The sequence below is a fragment of the Lissotriton vulgaris genome, chromosome 4_1 (genome assembly GCF_964263255.1).
Source record: "Lissotriton vulgaris chromosome 4_1, aLisVul1.2, whole genome shotgun sequence".
In the NCBI taxonomy this organism is placed as follows: Eukaryota; Metazoa; Chordata; class Amphibia; order Caudata; family Salamandridae; genus Lissotriton; species Lissotriton vulgaris.
Window position 1 is genome coordinate 1,720,207,187 of NC_141691.1, and position 17,721 is coordinate 1,720,224,907.

The following is a 17,721-nucleotide window of genomic DNA, read 5'->3' on the forward strand; positions in this document are numbered from 1 at the left end:
GAGCTTTCTGCTTAATTCAGAGACTCTGTCCCTCACCACCCCTTTTTGTAAATATTTTTGTCCACCCTAAGCGTGGAAGGGTATTCTCAGATGTGAGACCCTTGCTCATTGCACCATCAGGATTCAAGCAAACCGGGCCGAAGACGGCTGTAATGCCAGAAACCGGTCCCCGGGAGCTTGTTTCCTTCCCAGTGTAAGAATTGGCTTCTGTAGTTTGGTTTGTCCTGTTCCCATCATGCACTGGGACAGGAACAGACTAATTTGCATACAGCCAGGTTCTGAAACTGGGATGGTGCAGTGAGCTAAAAAACGGTGTTGGATCTAGCCCTGATCTTTTGACTGGGTGAGAGCTTTCTGCTTAATTCAGAGACTCTGTCCCTCACCACCCCTTTTTGTTAATCCTTATCTAGGCATCAATGGAGAGTCTGTTTTCTATTTTTTTGACACAGTGAATCACATGGTGTATTATAATGATCTGGAATTAAACGTAACCTGACCCATGATCAAGGAGCTTAAGGCTCCGAAACTCGTCAGTTGTTGCTGCACTTATTTGAATAAACATGACTTGTGCAATTGGAGTCACGGCATGCATGTGTGTATATATATATATATATATATATATATATTCACTGAAAAAACCATAGGTTTTAAACACGTTATAGTTAGGAAGTTGCATTTAAAAAACCTATGAAATGCACTGAAAAAACCATAGGTTTTACACACGTTATAGTTAGGAAGTAGCATTTACAAAACCTATGAAATTCACTGAAAAAAACCATAGGTTTGACACATGTTATAGTTAGCTGGATATTTTACTCATATAAAACCAATGAAATTCCCCCGTTATAGTTACTTCAGCTAACTATAACTCGCGCGCCCGCAATGCACTGCTGATGACTTCACATATTACATCACTCATGACATGGTCAGTGACATCACTCATGACATCACTGATGACATCATCCAGTGAATGGGTTAGTTCTGAAAATTAAATATGTTTTATATATGTATATCTGAATATTGATGTAAGAAGAATTGAGTATATACGTGTATAAATGGCTGCTTTTTAGGTGAAATATAGATTGTATAACTGACTGATTAAGTATATCTTAATGAGTACATGGGTTAGTGAGTAATGTTTAAATATATACATATCTGTATCAGTCTCTCAGTTTCTGTGTAAGTGGCTGCATGTGTTGGTAAGTAGCTATATGAGTGATACATAATGTCTATATAGGTTATTGTTTGTATGATTATTAGTTGGAGTGTCTGAGTGTCTAAGTGTCAATATGCTTCGTTGGGAGATCTTACGTAGTGCATAGATGCATGAATGAGTGACTTACTGTTTGTATGTGTTGTAGGCAGCATATATGCTGGACTGTATGGGTGAGTGAGTGTGTGTGGTGAGTAGGTATATAGGTTATTATTTGTTTTTTTCTGTATGAGTGTATATATGACTGTCTAAGTGAATGAATAACTGTTTTAATAGTGTATTTCTGAGTAAGTACATATGTTTTAAACTAGTACATATAAGTTATGTGTGAGTAACTCTATGGTTGAGTGTCGGTGTGTAACAGGATGATCAGGATGTATCAGTGTATAAGAACATATGATGACTGAATACATATATGAGTGACTGTATATAATATATGAGTGACTGTATATGTCTGTTGATGAATAAGTGGTTGTGTATATAGATCTTCAAATTACTAAATAGGTGTGTTCTAAGTGGCATTGGTATGGCTATTGTATTGAAAATGTTATTTTCTATTTTTGAGTGTGTGTAATAAAGGTTATATTAGGGTGGGTGAAGGTCTGCCACTCTTCCACAAGGATGATGTCATCAGTGATGTCATTTGAGATGTCATCAGTGATGTCATGAGTGATGTCACTGACCATGTCATGAGTGATGTAATATGTGAAGTCATCAGCAGTGCATTGCGGGCGCGCAAGTTATAGTTAGCTGAAGTAACTATAACGGGGGAATTTCATTGGTTTTATATGAGTAAAATATCCAGCTAACTATAACATGTGTCAAACCTATGGTTTTTTCAGTGAATTTCATAGGTTTTGTAAATGCTACTTCCTAACTATAACGTGTGTAAAACCTATGGTTTTTTCAGTGAATTTCATAGGTTTTTTAATTGCAACTTCCTAACTATAACGTGTTTAAAACCTATGTTTTTTTCAGTGAATTTCAAAGGTTTTTTAAATGCTAATTCCTAACTATACCGTGTGTTGTACAATTGTGGTCGAATGTGTGCATGGTTTCATCTCTCTTGATATACAATGGACGTCGGCTGTTTGATGTACAACAATCCTTTAACCCCTCCCACGCTTATGACGGAACCGCTCCGTCATAGCCCTCGGGTGGGCTGCGCTGGTGACGGAGTGGTTCCGTAATGGCCCTCCCGGCACGCCTGCGCAGCGCTGATTTCGCGCCTGCGCTGACGTTCTGAAGAACGGGCGGGACCATGACGGAACCAGATGCGTCACGTTGTAAATAGCCCACACCATGGCGCATCTTTTGCACCGCCGCTGCGTCACAAAAGTGACGCAACGGCGGCGCAAAACAGGTGTAAGGGGCTTGTAAATCTGCCCCAAGGTGTCTAAAGGTAGGGTAGTGAGTTAAGGGAGATTAAAAATTATGGGAAGAGCAGTATGGAAAAGAAAGTAAAGGAGGAGGAGTGACAGAAGGGGAGTGAGGATGAACATAAGGAAGGAGAGTAAGGGACAAAGAGATTCGCGCCTGCGCTGACGATCTGAAGAACGGGCGGGGCCATGACGGAACCAGATGCGCCACGTTGTAAATAGCCCGCACCATGCCGCATCTTTTGCACCACCGCTGCGTCACAGCAGACCTAGGGGGTCAGGGTGCTTCTACCCTGCCCCTTTTTCGAGTTCTACACCTTGGTTTTTCTGCTTTCCTGTGCTTCAGTCTACTGAGGCACAAGATGGCTGCCAACAATTTCTGTTTTAGAGTGTTGACAGACAGTGGCAGCCAATCAGCATGAAGCTCGTGCACGGCAAGGTGCGCGCAGGGTGCGCGCTTATAGATATATAATTGATTTCAACTTTAATTTTCTCAGCAACTACTGGAGGGATTTACACCATGTGCTGTGTACCTGGCATATTTTAAATAATTGGAATGAGACTATAGCGCTGCGCGCTCGCGTGTGCATTTATGCAGGCTAACTCGAACCTTCATTGATACTCTGCTGTTGAGGAACCTACCTCCATCTTCTCGCTCTTGACCCCGGTCCGCCCCGGCTGTGTGCCGTTTGAGCGGAGGGTCAGCCCACGAGCGACACTTCCTGCCTGGTCCTGCTCCACTTCCGCCCTGCCTCTCCACCGTGCAGGTCAGCGGTCTAGTGGCTGCAGTATCCCAGGTATTTGTTTGTTCCTGCTTCCCCCCGCGCTCAGACAACTTTTACAGATTCTAGCGGTGGCAGGCTGCTCACGCGCTCCCACGCTATTCGAACCTTGATTTTATGCATTTTACCTCGCTCAGCTCGCTGACTGATAGCGGTGCTGTGTACCTGGCATATTTTAAATAATTGGAATGAGACTATAGCGCTGCGCGCTCGCGTGTGCATTTATGCAGGCTAACTCGAACCTTCATTGATACTCTGCTGTTGAGGAACCTACCTCCATCTTCTCGCTCTTGACCCCGGTCCGCCCCGGCTGTGTGCCGTTTGAGCGGAGGGTCAGCCCACGAGCGACACTTCCTGCCTGGTCCTGCTCCACTTCCGCCCTGCCTCTCCACCGTGCAGGTCAGCGGTCTAGTGGCTCACGGCAACCAGATATATATGGCAACCTGGAGCAAGCGCAGCGGACGAGCGCAGCGGGAGCGCCGACTTCGCGCCGAAGTCGCGCATAAGTCAAGCCCGTCTGCGCCCGTCCGCGGCCGGCCGGGGCTAGGGGCACGTCATTCTGCCCTTTCGCTCACCTACTCCCCAGTAGACCTTTGTAGTCTACAGGGCCTTTGGCCTCTAACCGCCTCCATCATTTCCCTTATATCCTCACTTGGCTTGTCCCCGTCACATGTTTCCTCTCCCCCCCACCATACCCCTATTAATCCTCCGATGGTTACTACCAACTTGGTACCCACCAAAACTCTCAAAGCCTTTTATCTTAATACCCGATCCGCTGTAGCACACTCGCATGAGTTATCAGTGCTGCTGGACCTTCATGCCCCAGACTTGCTGTTTCTCACAGAAACTTGGTTTCGTGATGATTCCCTCCCCGCCCTCTTAGCTACCCTGCCTGCTTCATATTACGCCCTACGCTCGGACCGTCTCAACGGCAGGGCTGGGGGAGGAGTAGCGCTTATTGCCCGAGCTGACCTTTCCTTTCAAATTCTCCCTCTGCCTGATATTGCTACGACCGAGTACCTGGCCATTCGGACCACCTCTATTTCTCCTCCTCTTACTTGTTTACTTATTTACCGTCCCCCCCAATCACCTTCATTGTTCCTTTCGTCCTTTCTGGAAGTACTAGCTACAGTTGCTATTAACAACTCTTCCATCCTGCTCCTGGGCGATTTTAATTTCTGGCCGTTGGATCCGGCTGAGTGTACTTCCTCTAAGGAATTTTCTGAAACCCTCTGTTCTTTTAACTTTACACCTCACATCCACTCCCCCACCCATGTTAAAGGACATGTGCTTGACCAGATCTGGTCTTTGAACTGCCCTGTAAACTCTGTTTCTATTTTACCCTGCTCCTGGTCGGATCATCATTTGATTTCTTTTACCCTTTCTATATATCCCCCGATCAAACCTCCACTTCCTAAAAACGTGTGGGTCCGGGCTTGGGGACGAGTAGATCTAGACAACCTCTCCGACTCACTTATGACCTCCTGCCCCTCACTACAGGGGTTATCCACCCTCTCCCAAGCCGCCTACATCAACCAGTGGCTCACTTCTGGGTGTGACTCTATTGCCCCACTCAAGCGGGTCACATCTAAGCGGGAGAAGGATGCCAACCTGTGGTTTAATGAGGATCTTAAGACTGCCAAATTAGCGATACGCAGAGCTGAGCGTGCCTGGAGGAGAAATTACTGTCCCCTACTAAGACTGGAGTTTATCAACACCTTAGCCCAGTATAAGCAGGCCATCTTAGGGGCTAAAACAGCTTATTTCTCCTCCAAAATCCTCGCCGCAGAGAATCAATCGAAAGTAATTTTTTCGATTGTTAACAACTTGGCATTCTCTGACAGAGCTACATTGAAACCCACTCCCTCACCTGAACTCTGTCACTCCCTTAATAATTTTTTTATTCAGAAAATTTCTATTATCAAGGCCAACATTCCCCCTCCTTCTCCTACGTTCGTGGACCCTCGATGTCCTCCCCCTAAGGGTCATCTTGACACCTTTCCTCCGCTGACTAAGGAATGTTTCATTTCAATAATTCCCTTGGTCAAGTCTGGCTCCCCTCTTGATCCCTGTCCCTCCCACATCCTCCGGCACATTTTTTCCTCATGCTCTGATCCCCCTCTTCACCTCCTCAACAGTTCACTCTCCCAGGGTGTGGTGCCCACCCCTCTGAAAACTGCTATCATCGTTCCCATTCTCAAGAAACCTGGTGCGGACCCCTCGGTCCCAGCCAACTACCGCCCCATCTCCCTTTTGCCATTCTTAGCAAAGGTGCTCGAGCGCCACGTTACTCGCACCCTGAGCACTTTTGTGGAGATGCATGGGGTCTTAGCCCCCCGCCAGGCCGGTTTCCGCCCCGCACACTCTACGGAGTCTGTGGTACTCTCGGTCCTTGACAACCTCAGGGAGGGAATGGATACCAATAAGACCCAGGCCTTGGTACTGCTCGACCTCTCAGCCGCCTTTGACACGGTTGATCATACCATCTTACTCTCCCGTGTCAGGGCGGCGGGGATCGGAGGTACTGCACTGGTCTGGTTATCCTCCTTCCTGAGGGACCGCACCCAGGCTGTTCGCCTGGGTGATTTTACCGCAGATTTCCGGAAAGTTCAGTGCGGGGTCCCCCAGGGCTCTTCTCTTTCTCCCCTCTTATTCAATCTTTACATTGCCCCGCTCATCTTCTCTCTTCAGCAGATGGAGGTCTCAGTATATAACTATGCTGACGACCTCCAACTTGTTTTTGATCTCTCTTCCTCTCTGTCTTCTATTTCTAATTTCCAATCTACTATGACCCATATTCGTGACTGGATGAACCACAACCATCTAAAACTTAACCCAGATAAGACCGAACTGGTGTTAACAGGTGGTTCATCCAGCCCCTGGTCTTCTTTGTTCTGGCCCCCTTCTCTCGGTTCCCCACCTGTCCCTTCTTCCTCAGTTAAAACTTTAGGTATCAAGCTCAATCCACAACTCACTCTTCACTCCCAGGTTAGTTCCGTGGTGTCCTCTGCCTTTCTCTCACTGCGTACTATACGCAAGGTGTCCCGTTTCTTTTCTTTTCAAGCCCTTAAACTGATCACCTTGGCGATGGTCATCTCCCGCCTGGATTACGGCAACGCCCTGTATGCTAGTATACCTGCATATAGTCTTAGGCGGTTGCAACAGGTCCAAAAGTGAGACTGGGCACGGCTCCAGCTTTCATCTCTTCTGAGATTACCTCCTACGTCCCCACTAGAGACCTCCGTTCATCCACCCAGTCCCTTCTTACGGTCCCGCGTTTTCGGAGGAAGAAATGGGGCGGTTCGAAATTTGCGACCCTTGCCCCTCTCCTCTGGAATTCCCTCCCCCTTGAGCTTAGGACCCTGACTCTTTATCCCCAGTTCAGAAAGCAACTCAAGACCCTTTTGTTTTCTAAAGCCTTTAATTAAACTACTCCCCCCATAATCTGAATTATTTATCATGTATGGGCTTGCCCACCCTGTTTCTGTTTGTTGTAGCGCCATGAAGCCGCTGGCGAACGTGCGCTTTAAAAGTAATTTTAAATTCAAATTCAAATTCAAATTTAAACAAAAGCGTGATCTGCGTACCAGACCCTACCATTTTCCCAAATTTGGTGTAATTCCGTTCAGCGGTTCGGGCTGTATCCGTGTCTAAAGGTCCAATGGAAATTAACATGGGGAAAACACGTTTTGGGACCCCCCTTTTTTCTCGCCCCCGCTTGACCAATCTTCCCGAGATTTTCAGGGAAGGAGCGGAGCGTAGCAAGCCATCTTCTTTGAGAAATTCGCGGAGATTCATCAACCAGCGCCAAAGTTATTCCCAATAGAATGTTGACGATTTCCTATGGAAACTAGGTCCTAACTATAACTACCTACTAGCTACCGCCAGTAGGTAATATATATATATATATGTGTGTATATATATATATATATATATATATATATATATATATATATATATATATATATATATATATATATATATATATATGCAAATCCAAATGGAACCTCCTTCTGCTCACCAGCGTTGTACTCGCTACATCGAACACCAAAGGAACCACGAACCACATTCTTCAGGCAAGTATTTTATTTTCTGTTGTTTTCCTCCTGACGCGTTTCGGGCACCACTTGCCCTTGTTCACATGTGCAGAGGGTAACAAACGCCATTTTTTTATACATAATGCAGAACCTCGTCATAAAACACCTGTGATAAACATAGACAAAATACTAATATATGAGTCCAACATGAGGTCTTTGGTTTTTTCCTTACTTAGTTTACTCCAGAGCCGTCTTTTTTGCTTTTTTTTTATCCTTTTTGTGTTCTTTATATACATGTTCTATATTCAATCGTATATTTGATTTCACTCGGTGTGGTGTCCCTTCACCATTGTAGGTATAATCCTAACCCAATTGATATCCTTTAAATAGGTAATCGGTCCATGATGAATACTATGACTGTTTCAATACAAGGATACAGTTGATGATTTCATATTCATCTAAAATGTTAAACAACAGAGAGGAAAATATGATACAAAAAAATATAAAATATATAAATATTATAAAATGCATTTTTAAATGTATTACAATATTACAATATACAATATTTACCACAATGTGCATATTACCTACTGGCGGACGAATCTTCGTGAAAGTTTAAAAAAAGATGGCCCGTTCCGGTCAGCTCTTGTCTGGAAAGTTTCGAGGTGCAGAGAAAAAAGGGGTCCCAAAACGCGTTTTCCCGATGTTAATTTCCATAGGAACTTTAGTCATAGCTACAGCCCAAACTGCTGAATGGAATTACACCAGATTTGGCAAAAAGGTAGGTCTTGGTTAAGAAAGAGCCCTTTCTTTAAATGGTGTAAATCCGTTCAGAAGTTGCTGAACAATTTAAAAAATATCGATATCTGAGCACCGAGGACGAGTCGCGACTCCTCCCAGGCACGAGCTGACGTCTGATTGGCTGCCAACACTCCAAACCAGAAAGTGTTGGCAGCAATCTTGTGACTCTGTAACCGAGTCACAAGAAAACAGTGAAAAAAACATAAAAAAACAAGAAAAGGGGGCAGGGTAGAAACACCCTGACCGCTAGGCCTGCTGAGGGGGAACCCCAGTGCCCCAAAAAGCATTTAAAAAAAACCCCAAAACTTCAGAATTTGCGCTGAGGAAAAGAAGCGTTATTATTGTTAGGCCTGCGGGTGGGCCAGGTCCCGGGGGCAATCCCAAATTATATAGCGGGGGCCCCCACAGCCATGGGGACCGCCACCTCCCCAGGACTTCGTTAATGATTTGCGGGGGCACGCAGCCCTGGGGACCACCACTCCCTGGGGCTTTCCCAATTAACCGCGGGGGCATACGCCCCCCGCAGTCCCTTGGACCGCCACCTCCCCAGGACTCTGTTTTAAAAAAAATGTGTGCGGGGGGGCTTGAGCCCCCCCCACACGCTCCGGGGACCACCACCTCCCCGGGGCACTAAATATTCAAATTCGGGGGTCCGTTATGGACACTCACCCCCTGGGGTCCACCACCTCCCTGGGGCATTAGAAATGAAGGGAGGGGGGCCATGCGGCCCCCCTCCTGGAGCCCATGATGGCCCTGGGGACCGCCACCCCCCGGGCCGGCTCCTGCAATGTCCTGGGGTGGACACCCCCGGGACATTGCCATTTGCTATGGCTGGTCGGGAGCACAGCTCCCTCCCTGCCATAGCAAACTCTGCTTTGCTTGATTGAAGCAAGAGCAGGTAAACCTGATCTCGCTTCAATCGAGCAAAGCAGGATTGGCTCCTGCAGAAGGCGGGGAGCCGGCGGCACCATGGGGGTTTTGGGGCTCCCCCCACAGTCCCCAACGGAGAGGCCAAGCACTCTGCAAACGTCGCCCCAGGTGCGTTCAAAATTGGGGAATTAAGTCCCTGTGAATACTGAGGGTCCCTGGGGGCCAACGAGCCAACTAGGTACCTCCAGTAAGCACTACATAGCTGGTTTGCAGAGAGGTGGTCTGAGGCCATGCCCCTTTTTACACCACTCTGCAAACGCACCTCTTGGCGCACAGCTGGTGGGGCGATGAGGTCCTCTTGTGTCCTGAGTATCTCAGGACACAAGTGGACTTCATCCCCCAAGCCTCTGACCACTCTCAGAAATCCAGGTGTGTGGCACTTACTGGAGGTACCTGGTAGACAGTTATTTACCCATTTATTCTTCCATCGACCTTTAGATATACATATCAAAAATATTTATTTTTCAGAAAGACACACATTCACTGGATGATGTCATCAGTGATGTCATTTGAGATGTCATCAGTGATGTCATGAGTGATGTCACTGACCATGTCATGAGTGATGTAATATGTGACGTCATCAGCAGTGCATTGCAGGTGCGCGAGTCATAGTTAGCTGAACTTACTATAACGGGGGAATTGCAAAGGTTTTGTATGAGTAAAATGTCCAGCTAACTATAACATGTGTTAAACCTATGTTTTTTTTCTGTGAATTTCTAAAGTTTTTTAAATGCTAATTCCTAACTATAACGTGTGTGAAACCTCTGTTGTTTTCAGTGAATTTCAAAGGTTTTGTAAATGATACGTTTTTAAATGTATTAATTATTATATTTCTTTTTTTTTATGCTAATTTCCTCCATTTTTTGTATAAATATTTATGTTTATTTTTTTAAAGTTATATTTCATATTCTTAATGTAAAATAATAAAACTAAATAAAAAAAGTTTTGTCTATTAATTACATTTTTCTTTCTAAATATTAAAAATAAATTCTATATAATTACTTTTTCATTGGTTTCTTTTTTGGGGGGGATAATCTTGCCATACGCGCACAATGATTGCACTATACTTTGTACAGTAATTTATACTCTGTGCATACACGTCACAAATGCACTTTGACATTACACTTCGCATCTACACTTGCATGTGACGTCGTGTACGGTGTCCCGTACGAAAACGGCGCAAAAGTTTCTAATTGTTCAAAAACATATATTTATGTATTTAATGTACATATTAAGGGAAAACATTATCTGAGATAATCATGAAACTATTTTTTTAACTTATAATAAGCGTACATTACTTTTAAAAACAATTGCACAAATCGAGGAAGTACATATTTTGCACTCGCATCATAAGAGCACCGTAAAAGCACCGTAAGGGTACGCAAAGGCATCTGACTTAAAAAGAAGAGATTAGATTGCTTCATAACATTTCCTATTCCAACTCTTGAAAGACCCCTCCTATTTAGATCTTTCTACTTTGACTTTGTAAGAAGAAGTATCGCTTCTCTGAAGCCTGTCAAATTATAACGATGACAACACCTATGGACTCATCTTTCAGCCACTCATCTAATGGAGAATTTACTGAAGGGGAAAAAAAAGGTCAATGCAACTCTTGTGACCTGTAAAATTTGCCAAACTACACTTTCCAGGAGCAATCCTGCAAAAAAATATTCATTTGCCAGTGCAAGTATGGTACGGCATGTGAAGACCTTGCATCCCAACAAATTTGCAAGAGCTGCAACATGGAGGTCGCAAGAGGACCCACCTGCTGCTGTAGCAAGTACATCAACTGCACCACCTGTGGAAAGCAGTCCACAACCACACATCGAACATTATTTTAGTGAAGTTAAAATCCTCTGCATTTATTGTGGCGAACTTTTATGTTACGGGGAACAGTCCGTTCACCTCAATACAAAAAATACAAAAAAAAGAAAGCTAAAAATGCAAAAAAAAATGTTCTTTTTTGAACTACCTACACTACTCAAAGAAAGAACTATATTTCAATGTTAGTCTGTAAAAGTTTGTCAGAATGAATGTGTAGTTCGTAAATGAATGAATGAATACATTACTACTGTATGGCGAATGTAAACTGCACAACTATAAGGAAGTGCTACAGCATAAATCTATAAGGTATTTACAGTATAGTGTAGTATTTCTGAAACACTTGAATGTAACATATCCATATGAATATTGTTAGACCTGGCACCTTGGCGTGAGTCTCCCTTCCACTTTTTGCTGATGTGCCTCCGATGTTTTGCTGGTTTTCCGATACTCAGGGCACTGCGCCACGGCTGATCCGTGCCGCAGTGCAAGTGCTCCCTACTGTAAATTGTACATGCGATTGGTCTCCATGATTGGTTCTTTGGATTTACTGTTAGTCCCTAGTAAAGTGCACGAGAGAGTGCCGGGGCTTGTAGATGCCAATACTGCTGGTGGGCCTGCAGCGCTGGTTGCGCCACCCACCGAGGCAGCCGTAAAGATGTGTCTGGGAACTGCGACCGCAGAACCCGCGTGCGGTCTCGTACTGTCACGCTAGCTGGGCAAGTGTCCCCACTTGCCAGCACCGACCCTTCCCTTGACTACATGTTAGTCACCCCTATGGTAGGCCTGCGGGCAGGGTGCGTTGTAGGTGTAAGGTAGGACAAGCCCTGATATGCGTGGCATGTCCTAGTTGTGACTTACAACCAAGACCGTATTTCACTATTGAAGGCTACCTGCTCCATTAGGCCAGACTGAGCTGCTGGAATTATTACACCCTATAATCCCCGCAGGCTCAAGGAGCATGGTAGCGAGTCATGTTTAGTATGCCTGAACTCAGGATGATAAGATATTTCTTGTAGTCAAGTTTATTTTAGTATCCTGGGTTTGCAAATGCTACTTTTAGAAAGTTAGCATTTGCTTGCTTAGCCATTTCAGCCCGCCTCTGCTGGTATGTGTATCTGACTGTCTGGGATGTGTGAGTGACAGGGCTGGAGGGATGACAGGTGGTGAATGCGCAGATTACACCTTAGTGGGAGGTAGGAGTGCCTCTTGACTCGAACTGTAGCTGTGCTCGACCACCACAATGCTGGCTCCACCCTCCTGGGGAGCGGCGGATGACTCTGCCGACGCCTGGCCCAGGAAGGGCGCAGCCCCCATCAACAAGGTACTCTGGCCACCCCTGTCTGGACAATGCTGGCTCCACCTCCTGTGGGGCGTCTGATGCGCCTGCCCCTCACACTGAAAGCAGAAGCCGGAGTACACCCACTGGGGTACTCAAAGACTGAGAGTGGCTATGCAAAGGCCCCCCCTGGCCTGCGAGAACAAAAGAATTGGCCTATAAAAGAAGGAGCCCTGCTCCTTGAAAATTAGATCCGGTTTGGGCCACAGAAGGACTCTGCCCTACGAGAAGGACCGTGAGAGACAAGGAAGGGTGCTGACTCTTGCCTGTGTCTGGTGCCTTGCTGCTGAAGGAGAGGAAGAAGAAAAGACTACGAAAAGACTTTTGCTTTACTTTGTGCCAAACTCTGCTAAAGAGATCTCCAAGGGCTTGCAACTGAACTTGCCCCCTGACCAGCGTCCCAGGACCAGTGGACGCTACCCCCTTGGAAGAAGGCGACTGCGGGTGCTGACCATCGCCGCAGCACCGACGGAGGAATCTCCTCCAAGGCAACGACACCCACCTGACCACCGTGACCGGGGCCCAAAGCAACAGCGAGAGCAAAGTAAGGACCAGCCGCCGCTGGCCCGAACACCGTGACCGCAACTGCACCGGGAGCCCGAGAGCAAAGCAAAGGAAGACCCGTCCGGTCCAAGCTCTCGAGGGGACTGCATAACGAGCAGCCACTCACCTGCAAAGACGGACAGTTGCCCTGTGAGAATCCGCAAGGTCGGTAGCCTGCCCGACAGCCCAGCTGTGAGCCCACAGCTGCCCCGGCACTTGGCTGGGTACGTCCTGCACTTGGGGACCGTACTGCCACTTGCCACCGCCGCATAGCCGCCGCCTCCAGGGTCGGAGCGAACGACACGGAGAGGACCCTGCCGCCACAGAACACCGCTGCCCCGGATGACCAGTGACCTGCTCGGCTGAAGAGCCGCAACGATCAGCGACCCCGGGAAGGCAACGCGACGTGGGACAGATCCCCTGGAAGCCGCCGGCTCCACAAGAACTTTGGTTAACACCGGCCTACGGGCCTCAAGAGAACTGCATAAGAACTGTGGTAACCTGAACTAAGTAAACTTGCAACCGTTATCATAAAGTACGTTGACTGTATTCACAAGCCTGCTTAAAATCTATATAAAGATATATATTTTTACAGAATACAGTCTGGTCTCGTTGTGTGGTGGGTTGGTTGTAAAGGTGTACTATTGCAAGTGTTTAACCCTATGTGCCCCAAAGATTAGCCTACGACTGCTTAAGCCACACTACCTAGAGGGTAAGCAGAGGTTGTCTGGAAGGTAACCCTCAGCCCTGACGAGGAAGAGAGAGTCCCTGCTTGTCGCTAGTGTTGCACTGCGCCAACTAGAGCCTCCCCCTTCCTACATTGGTGGCAGCGGTGGGATTTCGAATTTACACTTGCGGTATCTATACCTGAGCTTCTGACCGCTACACAAGGATTACGGTCCGGTTACTTAGCCACAGACTTTGCTTTTTGAATTTTGCCAAAAAGAAGATTCCGAGTGCAGAAACCATGCCGGGCACGAAGAGCCTGGATGGAGCAGAGTCCACAACCTCCGAGGTGTTGGAGGTGGAGTGGGACGCCGCAAAGCTGGATAAGTACTCCAAAACTGAACTGAAGTTTTTCTGTAGGAAACTCAAGGTTCCGCACGCTGGTTGCAAGAACAAGCCAGAGCTCTACAAGGCCCTGAAAGCCTGGGTGGAGTCCAGAAAGACCCCGGAGGATCAAGACGCCCTCGCCGAGCAGAATGCAACGGAGGAGCAGAATGCACTTGGGGATCTGATTGATCTCGAACGACGAGACAGCGAGCACAGCTTTGGTAAAGGCCTGTCGCCAGAGGAGCTGGCGGACAGGAAGGAAACGAGGAATCACGAAAGAAAGCTGGCAGAATTGAAAATCCAGCTGGAGCTTGAAACAAAAAGAATGGCGCTGGAAGAGCGAAAGCACCAGATGGATTATGAAGTAAAAATGAGGGAGATAAGTCTCAAGGAGAGAGACTTGGATCGTCCTCCCTCTGGTGGCAGCACATCGCCAGTGCAGGTAGAGTCAAGAGTGCACATCCCGAAGGACGTAGTTAAAGAGTTCTTTAGGGGGGATGACATAGGACAGTGGTTTAGGGCATACGAGGTAGCCATGTCCTCCCACCGGGTCCCTGACATGGATTGGGGAGCGGGGTTGTGGGGAAGGTTCCTTAGCGAAGGGAGAGATACCTTGCTAGATTTGCCCGTTGAAAATCAGAGATCCTATGCCCACATGAAAGAAGCTTTAATGAACAGGTACGGGCTTACCCCTGAAATGTATAGACAGAAGTTTAGGGGATGTACTAAGCGGCCTGGGAATACGTATGTGGAGTATGTGACTTACTTTTGCAGAGCACTGGATGGTTGGATGAAGGGTATCAAAGTTAATGATTTTCAAGGTCTCTTTGATTTAATTGCATGGGAGCACTTGTCTGATCACTGTTTTCCTGAGTTACGCCAACACCTGATCGATAGCAAGCTGTCCAACCCGAGGAAGCTTGCTGAGGAGGCGGACCGCTGGCTCAGCACCAGGGTCCACAAGGGTCCCGTGGGAGACTCCGCCAAGAGTGGGCAGGGTCCCCAGCAGAAGAGTGGGGGGGACAAAGGGGGAAAACAGAAAGGGTTCCAAAAAGGCCCCCAAAGTAGTTCCCAAGGGAGCCCGCAGCAGGGTTCTCAGCCTCCCCCACCTCCGAAGCAGAATGGGGCCCCGACAGGTAAACCTGTTCCAAAGGGGCCCTTCAATTGTTTCAAATGTGGCGAGCCTGGGCACATATCCAGTGACCCCAAGTGTCGCCTGTTTGGAAAACCCGCACCCACTGGTGCTCCGCCCCGACAAGTGACTAGCGTTCACCTGGGAAAAGAAATGATGGTCCCGGGGGGTGGAGATCCCGTTCACATGACCCTAGTCTCGCTAGGAGACAGTGAGATGATCCCTACGAACTACCTGCCCTCTAACACTAAGAAATATGGGCAGGTGGTGATTGTTAGAACTGGCTATTTCTGGTAGGCTAAGGCTGACGCCAAAGCCAGGCAGAAACCACCATTCTAGTCAGGGCAAGGAAGTCACACGCCAAGATAACCTCTGCTCACCCCCTTGGTAGCTTGGCACAAGCAGTAAGGCTAAACTCGGAGGCAATGTGTAAAGCATTTGCGCCAGCGCACAACAGCAACAACATACTAGGCACACCACAGAAGAGACTCCACACAAGGTTATTAAAAAAATAACTTTTGTATTGTAAAAACACATCAGATAAAATCACACATATACATGGTGCCAACTGGCACGGGCAATATTCACAGGGATTATGTACACAAGACAGGGCCACAAGGGCCACTGTCATAGTCAGATATAGCACCTCTAGAATAAGAAATAATAAAACATAAAATGGTAATCACAAAGATAACAACCAGTAACCACTGGTAACAGGAACCAGGACCTTACTAGGACCACCTGTACTAAGAAAGAAGAACCACCTAAGTATCACACAGCATTAGGGGTCTAAGAAAGAATACATTACTCATGATGCAATAAACCTACATTCAGAGGAGTAGAAAAGACAACCACCTAAGAATAACCACATTTAGGGGTCTAGGAAAAGGACACATTACCCATGATGCAATAACCTACATTCAGAGGAGTAAGAATAGAGCACATGATGCAATAAACTACATTCAGGGGTGCAGCGCAAGAAGACACATGATGACTAACCATTCAGAGGTGCAGCGCATGGAAAGGAAGACACATGATGCAGTAACACATTCAGAGGTGTTAAGAATAGGGCACATGATGCAATAAAATACATTCAGGGGTGCAGCGCAAGAAGACACATGATGACTAAACATTCAGAGGTGCAGCGCATGAGAAGAAAGACACATAATGCATCAAACATTCAGAGGTGTCAAGAGTAAAGCAATAGCGCAAAAATCACATGAGGCCTAAGAACCTTCAGAGGTGCAGGAATAACACATGATGCCAAAGATCACATTCAGAGGTGCAATAACCATACCATTGCGCAGACTCCCATAAGCCACCACCTGTGGCAGTCCCTAGGCCAAGGGCCTTGTTGGGGCTCAGACGCCCTGTGTCCAATGTCAGGGCGCGCTGCCATGCAGCGCCAGTCCAAGAGTACAAAAAGCCTAAACGTGGCAGTTGCCCACAAAGTGCTGGGCAACTGTGTACATCACAGAAAGGCCTAAACGTGGCAGGTGCCCACAAAGTGCTGGGCACCTGAAGAATCATCAAAACTGTGGCAGGGCCTTCAGTAGCCCTTCTAGCGAATTGCGCCACAAATGGTGGAGCCACACAGGCTCTTCAACAAATCCCCTCTCAACAAAAATGTCCCCCCTGAGCCTAGCAGGCTCTTAAAGAACTGTGGGGTCTTTGGAGCCCCCCTCTGGGGCTCGGGACAACGTTGGGGCGGCCCATTGCCATCCGGGGCCGCCCTATCTCACGAATGTGGCCAGGGACCTCTCAGGGCGAAATTATCAAACTGCCCCCGATGTCGCAAGAGCTTCGACAGGCTCTTCACCACGTTGGGGCGGCCCACTGCCAACCGGGGCCGCCCAAGCACCAACTCTGTTGGAGTCCCTCTCAGGGGACTCTGAACACCAAGCGCGCTGCCCTGCTCGGGCAGCAGAAAGGGAGGACAGGGCCCAGGTCACGGGGGCGGCACCGAAAGCATGCCCGACACACCCCCCCAACCGCCTCGATCAGAGCCCCACTCACCGGCGGTCAGGCGCTCGCCGGTTCTCCGCTTCGCCCTTCACCCGGTCCCCCATCCCGGGACCGGGACTCTACGTGGAGCCTTCGTGGCTCCAAGGCATTCCGTCTCTCTCTCGCCAGCAGCGGGGGCCGCCTCGGGTCCTTCACTGCTGCGGTGCTTCACCCGGGCCCCCTCCTGGGACCCGGGGCTCCTCCATACACCACGGGATCCGGCAGCCAATCGGTGCGCGGCGGCGGGCGGGACTTCCTCCGAAAACCGGAAGTCCCGCCCCGTGTCAGGCAGAACGATGCCTGGCCTCCTGATGGCGGCGCGAAGGGGCCGCGGCGGTGATTAAGAAGGGCAAACCGAGGGGTGGACACCCTCGAGACTAGAATAAAATAGATAGGCGAGGTAGGCACTCGCAAAGGGCGCCATAGTCGGGGTGGCACCCGCAAATCCGATAAGAGTGCACACGAAGCACTCGGGCAGCCACAGGGCAGGAGCGCTTTCCCCCACGGGATAACCACAGCGCTCTGCCAGCAATCCGGTTAAGAAAACGCCCACGAGGCGCTGGGGAGCCCAGAAAGCGCCAAAACGCCCCAGAAAGAACCCCCACAGCAAGGAGGGTCCCAGCAGCTGCAGGGCATTACAGGTTAAGGCTTCCAGGGCCAAAATAAAGTCCAGCAAAAAGTCCTCAA